Source organism: Crocuta crocuta, unplaced genomic scaffold (assembly GCF_008692635.1).
Source record: "Crocuta crocuta isolate KB4526 unplaced genomic scaffold, BGI_CrCroc_1.0 scaffold1, whole genome shotgun sequence".
NCBI classification, from domain to species: domain Eukaryota; kingdom Metazoa; phylum Chordata; class Mammalia; order Carnivora; family Hyaenidae; genus Crocuta; species Crocuta crocuta.
Genome location: NW_027527930.1, coordinates 7,050,071 through 7,056,113, shown reverse-complemented (window position 1 = coordinate 7,056,113; position 6,043 = coordinate 7,050,071). Strand labels below are relative to the sequence as shown.

General features: G+C 39.6%; 1 protein-coding gene across 1 annotated transcript in view; it reads left to right on the top strand.

Annotated features, from left to right (window-relative positions):
• The first annotated feature begins 4,158 nt into the window (after nt 1–4,158).
• Nucleotides 4,159–6,043, top strand: part of CDKL2 (cyclin dependent kinase like 2) — a 48,685-nt gene continuing 46,800 nt past the window's right edge. Inside the window, exon 1 of the mRNA XM_077750371.1 lies at nt 4,159–4,581. The gene's annotated coding sequence lies outside the window, so the exon portion shown is untranslated. The remainder of the gene's footprint in view (nt 4,582–6,043) is intronic.

Here is a 6,043-nt window from a genome sequence, read left to right as displayed (position 1 = left end):
GGACTCTTGAACTCAGCTCAGGTCTTTATCTTAGGCCCTGTGTGGGTCTCCACACTGGTGAGAAGCCTACTTAAAAAACACAAACAAACAAAGAAACAAATAAGACTTTTTCTGTGGTTTTGCTATAAGGATTAACAGCGAGGAATGGGGTAGAGGCTAGCGGGAGATGGAATATCAAGAGGCATGTTGCCAGTGCAAACAATGTATATTTTTCACATTTGAGGAATGAATTTCCAGGTTCACACTGCTACAATATACATGTATGTTGAATTCGGCAAAGCAAGTGGTAGTTGTACCACTTGATCGTCGTCCTAATCACTTTCATATGTAGTAATGAGGTCATCAAATCAACCTCTAGGTTGAGAGCAGAATTTTCTCTTCTATGGCAAGCATCCTTCTAACAAAGAACCAGAACTTCAAAATAAGTCAGTCTGTTTTCTTCATAGAATGGAGGGATGTATTCACAGGTGCACGCTCTCTAATATACTAGAAATAAAGACTACTTTTTGTAGTCTGCAATTTTATGGCCCTTCTATTCACTTTGAAGTGATGCCAAAAACCTATGATAAATCAGTGTCTCATAGGACCTAAGTGAGAGGTATTTTGTTTGTTTTATTTTTGGCAAGAAACTGACCAAAGCACATCATTTTCGGATGTCAAGAAATGTAGAGAATGACTGTTGCCAAGTGTCACTTAATAGGATGATTACTGATGTGAGGAACAGTTGAGCTACTGTAAGCTAAAATACATAAATTTACGGAAAAAGATTTCTTAGGAGGTCACATATTTCTTGTCCTGTAATCTATTTTTATATTGATATAATTCACATATGTAAAATCCATCCTTTTAAAGTGTACAAATCAGTGCTTTGGGTATATTCACAAGATTGTATATCCATGACCACTCTCTAACTCCACTATCTAATCACCCTAAAAAGAATCCTATACCCACTAGTAATCACTCCTCATTCCCATATTTCCCCTCAGTCCCTGGTAACTACTAATCTACTTTCTGTTTCTATGGATTTGCCTATGCTGGACACTACATAAATGGAGTCAACACATGGCTTTTCATGTCAGACTTCTTTGACTTAGCATAATGTTTTCAAAATTTATCCATGCTGTAGCATGTATCAGTACTTCATTCCTTTTATGGCTGAATAATATTCCATTGTATGGCTATTCCATAGTTTATCCACTCATCAGTTGATGGATATTTGAGTTTCACTTTTTGGCTATTATGAATATCAATGCTGCTATAAACATTTGTGTAAAAGTTTTTATGTGAACATATGTTTTCATTTTTTCTTGGGTCTATACCTAAGAATGGAATTGCTGGGTCATATGGTCCTTAGTCTCTTAACCTTTGCTTTTTTTGCCATATGTCAAGCTCTTCTCTCTCATTGCCAATCTCATTCACTCCCACACACTATTCTTTAGATTCTTAGAATATTTTCACTTTCTTTAGACATTAAAATGTCCTCAAACTCTTCTTCTGTTGTCTTACTTGAGTAGTTCATGTTATGATTTTTCATAAAAAGTTCATCACTTTTCATACTGTGACCTTATTGACTGAGCCACCCAGGTGCCCCTTAGAACATGCTTTAGAACTGATTATCATCATCTTGTGCTACTTCCAAGGTCTTAAATTCACAAATAGCTTTAACAGTAACATTTTCTCCTATTTTACTACCATTAAACATCATGCCTATATGCCTATGTGACCTACATTCCTTCAGTGCTTTTGTGTTTTCAGTTTATTAGCTAACTTCTGTCATAATATGTCTTCCTATCTAGCTGAGACCCATGGCAAGCCATTTCAATGGTTCTTTCTACATCATACTTGATTTCCTTTTAAAACAAATTTTTAAAGTAAGTTCTATACCCAACATAGGGCTTGAACTCGACCTGAAATCAAGAGTCACATTCTCTTCTGATTGAGCCAGCCAGGCACCCCTCCATCATACCTGATTTTTTAAACTCCTTTACTTATTCTCCTTGTACTACCAATTCTCTGAGAGTTAGTTTCTGTGCCATCTATTTCCTTCATCCTTGCCCCTGGGGATGCAAAATCCTATAAAACAGAGTCAGCTGGTTTCACTGTAAATTTAGGCTCAACTGGGCACATTTTACTATTTTGTATTCTTTTCATAGCAAAATGACTTTTTTGTAACTACCTATTTCAAGGTATTTCTGCTCTCAGAGCCTTGAGCCTCAATCATTATCTTTTTCAGCAAAAATGAAGTTCTTTAAAAAGATCTAGGCCAGCTAATGTATCTGTCCTACACTTTTCTCAGTTTTTCTTTTCTTTCTCTAAGCCTCTTCAAGATTAAGACCTTTTCACACTTTATTACCTTCTCTTCACCACCTGTTCTGGCTTTTCATTATTTCCTTTCTTGCCTTTTTAAAGCTTCCCTCCATTCTTTTCCCCTACAAAGATTCCCCCCCCACCAAAAAATAAGCAATAGCCCAACCCTGCTTCTACATAATGCTACCTCCTCTTCAGCAAACCTGCCGGTGGCTTTATCCAAGATGTAGAATTGTTGAATACCATATGTGTCCTTCACAGTTGGCTTTCAAACTCAGTTCTTTTTGAAACTGTTCTCTCAAGCATTGTCTGTTCACCAGATCTAGTATTTTTAGTCTTTTATCCTTTTGGTTCCCTTTGGGATATAAATGGGTTATTTAAGGTTCAGGACCTCTTGCCTAGAGGGGCCTTTATATGTTTATGTTGTTGAATATATTTGTAAAGTTGGAAAAGGAAAATATTTTGGTGGTATTGTTCTCAAGCTTCCGTCTCAACAAACTTTGATTTGCCACTTTATACAAGGGGGTCTGCCTTTCATGTAACAGTTCATGAGATTCTGTTATAGCCTATAGAGGCAACAAAATCGGTGGCTCCCTCCCACTTGGTCACAACCAAGGATAGAGCTAATTGCTACATTAAGACATCTTGGATTGACCCAAGAATTGTATTCTTTCCATACCCAGGTCCTAGGTTGGCTCCTCATTACAGATTCAAGAAATAGATTTTATGCAGCTCCACCAAGGTGATCAAGCACTGGCAGATTAATTCACACTAACCAAACTCACAAAAGATGATTTATGAATAAGAATATTTATTTCTTAGTATACAAGAAGGGATTAATACCTTAATATTGACTATAGGTAAAAATATCTGCTATTCCGGGACACTCTCTTCACTAGATCAAGGTGTTCTAGAGAACAAATACGATTATAAAATGTTTAGTTTTCATGATCTAATGGGAAAGTAACTGCGTGCTCAAGGCTTAAGACACTGCAGGGGTATGGCCTAAAGCCCAAATTACTTGACGAGAAATACTCTTTCTTATGTGGCTTAAGCCTGTGGGTAATTCTGACCCACCAATTTTGCCTGGTCGTGGATCTAGCCTCAAGGCCATGGTCTGTGCCTGAAACATCTCAACCCCAACTCCCCCCATTCTGGCTGCCACACCCCAGTAATGTACATTTCTTCTAGTTCCCCGACCGCCCTAGCCCCTTTCCTCTTCATTCATTCGTGTCTATTCTCCCTCTTCCATTATCTCCACTAAAAGTATATCCCTCACTTCGGTGCCCAAGGTGTCCTTCCCAAGGTTCCTCCTAACATCAGTTGTGTTGTCACCTACATACTTTCACCTTGCCTCACCTAATAATCATCACCTCCTGGACTGTCACCCTCATCCCCTACCTTGCCCCGCCGGGCCCCACTGCCCTTACCGGAAAGGAAGCATCTAACCGCGGTCAGGCCTGAGCCTTCGGGATGAGAGCGCCGGGGGCCCGGGGCCGACGAAGCTGTGCTTGTCTCTCCCTTCCGTTTTCTACAAAACCACCACCCATTCTATCCTCTCCATGAACACCGGGATCGCAGCGATGTGCTCCCTATTCGAGAACTGGGAAGCATGTGTGGATGCTGGCGTCTGCGCTTCAGTGAACCGAACCTGGGCCGAGCCTCAGGTGAAGGGGCAGAGTGGTGGGCGCTGAGCCAATCGTAGCTCGTGACGACAGAGCCCAGCCAATCAGAACACGGGAGGCTTGGCGCACTCCGGGCGGGGCCGGGCGGGTGAGAACCCGCCCCCTTGCAGCTCTGTGGCCAACGCCTTCATCCAGGGCTTGCAGGAGCCACGCAGGTTCACAGACTCCAGGGACTGGGCACCCTCCGAGCTGGCCGACGGTGCCTTCTCACCCAGCTAATTTCTTACGGGTCTTGGCCCCAACAGGCGTATTGGTGCCTGCCGTGGACGCATTCCGACCTGGGCTGTATCTCTCTCTGGAGGCTGAGCCTATGGTTGGGGCAGAGTGAGGTCGTTGCCTTGACGACGACAGCATGCGGCCCGCGGTCCTCCGGAGTGTGAGCCTGCCGCAGGCCGAGGCCAATCTGCCTCCCTGCCTGATTCACCCAGGACCCGTGACTGTGTCCACAGAAGAAATCGTAACAGCTCCGGAATTGCTGGTTTGCTAGTCAGCATCCTTCAGCCCTGCGAGCGAGATGCATTTCACCTCAAATCTGTTTCCAGGTTGAAAACCTTTGGGTCTTTCCATGAGAAAGGATTTTAAAGAAACAGTAAGTATAGTACTTTTAAAAGCTTCGATTATCCCGTTGTTTGATCTGTGATAGATTTCAATCTGGTTGTCTTTAGAAAAATAAACATTATTTTTATTATCTAAGTTTTTGGGATTCGAACTATATGCTTACATGGCACATATCCGGAAATACCGCATTGCCAATTGGCCAGGCATCCTTTCAGTTTGTGTTACCCTTACACACAGGCGTAGAAGGCAGGAAAAGCTATAGTTTATGAGTAACTGATTCAGGAAACAAGAGGCTTTTTAAGCTGCCATACTTTTAAGGTATTTGTGGGCAGGGCTGCTTGAAAAAGCAGGTGTGTTCAGTGTGCTGTGACTAAATGTGTGGTTGGTTTCCAGAATAAACTTGGAGTAATCAACTCGCCTAATGTTAGCTTGTGATATGCTTCAGAACATCTCAGACATGCCTAAGGTAATTTTAATTTTGTTCATTTTGCATTTTCGAATACTGAGGACACCAATTGAGAAATGTTTAAAAATGATCCAGGTGATAGAGTCCAGCTATTTCTGTCCTTGGTATGATAAACCTAAAGTCTAGTCCTTAAGGAAGCATGCTGTCTTAATGGAAGAAAAAAAAATATTCAGGAAAGAAGAGATAGAATTACACTGAGAATTTTTTCCAAACTCACATTTTATTTAAAGTTTTATTTAAAATAGTTAATAGATGTTAAATGGAAGTTAATACATCAAAAATGTGGAAAGTTAGCATTGGGGACACTGCTCTCTAAACAGTTTATAGAATCTACTATCAAAGCTAGGAGTAAAATAATGAAAGAATTAGATTTGGTGTTGACTGGAATTTATTTTCATCTTTTTTGCCAGTAGATTAATCTTCTGGTTTTCCATGTATATCTACGCTTATATACGTGAAAAACCAGAAGATTAATATATAAGCATAGATATACATGGAAAACCAGAAGATTAATCTACTGGCATACATATATATATACTTACATATATATTTATAAAACCCTAAATTATTAGGGTAAACTGCTGAAAATGTATACAATGGATTACCAGTTTGCTAGAACAAAGAGGGTGTTTGTCTTGTTTTTTGTTATCAGTGTGCTAATAGGGAAGAAAATAAAACATTGTAATTCACAATCTGGGTAAATTAGTTTTAGATTGCCATAAGGACACAATTAATAAAATAAGTGAGAGATTTTCCCCCCCACATTTTATAAATGAGTATTTTTGTATTATTAAGTTAAAAAATTCAGCTATGAATCATCACTTGAATATATAGTTACTGAAAGATTATTTTTTCTTCTAAAACTTTTAGAACTGTGTTGGGAGTAAGGACAATATTTTTATTCTTTGCTTCTGGAATTTAATTTCAAAATCAGATTTAAAAAATAAGTTTTACTTTAGAGTTGTTTATTAGCTTTTATATTTCATGGCAATCAAACCTTGTGAGTTAAAATCTGTGTTTGAACTGA